This window comes from Lissotriton vulgaris, unplaced genomic scaffold (genome assembly GCF_964263255.1).
Source record: "Lissotriton vulgaris unplaced genomic scaffold, aLisVul1.2 SCAFFOLD_184, whole genome shotgun sequence".
NCBI classification, from domain to species: Eukaryota; Metazoa; Chordata; class Amphibia; order Caudata; family Salamandridae; genus Lissotriton; species Lissotriton vulgaris.
Window position 1 is genome coordinate 1 of NW_028248598.1, and position 1,434 is coordinate 1,434.

Sequence of the window (1,434 nt, forward strand, 5' to 3'; positions counted from 1 at the left end):
CCTGTTGAACGTTCCCAAAATGGTCTATAATGATGAAATTTTAACATTTAATCTTTTGACTCTAAATGACTGTTGGATGTGAATTATGACTTTGTCAACTAAAATAAGTGTGTTTTAAGTCATTTCTGTGCCTGAAACGGGTCAAACTTGAAGCTTTTGAGTAAGCAAAACTCTGTAAAAATGGCAATTTTGGTCACTGTGAGGGTTTAAAAAGTGGTTATTCAACATGAGGCACGATCCAATTGACATTTTGAATCATTTTTGTACAGTCTAAAAATCTATTTTCGGATGAAAATCGATGACTCCAGACATGTCGAACGATCCCAAAATGGTCAATATGGATGAAATTTTAACATTTAATCTTTTGACTGTAAATGACTGTTGGATGTGAATTATGACCTTTGTCAACTAAAATAAGTGTGTTTAAAGTCATTTCTGTGACTCAAAGGGGTCAAAATTTAAGCTTTTGAGTAATCAAAACTCTGTAAAAATGGCAATTTTGGTCACTGTGAGGCTTTAAAAAGTGGTTATTCAACATGAGGCCCGATCCAATTGACATTTTGAATCATTTTTGGTACAGTCCAAAAAATCAACTTTCGGATGAAAAACGATGACTCCGGACATGTCGAACGATCCCAAAATGGTCAATATGGATGAAATTTTAACATTTAATCTTTTGACTGTAAATGACTGTTGGATGTGAATTATGACTTTGTCAACTAAAATAAGTGTGTTTAGAGTCATTTTTGTGCCTGAAACGGGTCAAAATAGAAGCTTTTGAGTAAGCAAAACTCTGTAAAAATGGCAATTTTGGTCACTCTGAGGGTTTAAAAAGTGGTTTTTCAACATGAGGCACGATCCAATTGACATTTTGAATCATTTTTGGTACAGTCCAAAAAATCAATTTTCGGATGAAAAACGATGACTCCGGACCTGTCGAATGTTCCCAAAATGGTCTGTAATGATGAAATTTTAACATTTAATCTTTTGACTCTAAATGACTGTTGGATGTGAATTATGACTTTGTCAACTAAAATAAGTGTGTTTAAAGTCATTTCTGTGCCTGAAACGGGTCAAAATTGAAGCTTTTTAGTAAGCAAAACTCTGTAAAAATGGCAATTTTGGTCCCTGTGAGGGTTTAAAAAGTGGTTATTTAACATGAGGCATGATCCAATTGACATTTTGAATCATTTTTGGTACAGTTCAAAAATCAATTTTCAGATGAAAAACGATGACTCCGGACATGTCGAACGATCTTAAAATGGTCAAAATGGATAAAATGTTAACATTTAATCTTTTGACTGTAAATGACTGTTGTATGTGAATTATGACTTTGTCAACTAAAATAAGTGTGTTTAAAGTCATTTCTGTTCCTGAAACGGGTCAAAATTGAAGCTTTTGAATAAGCAAAACTCTGTAAAAATTGCAATTTTG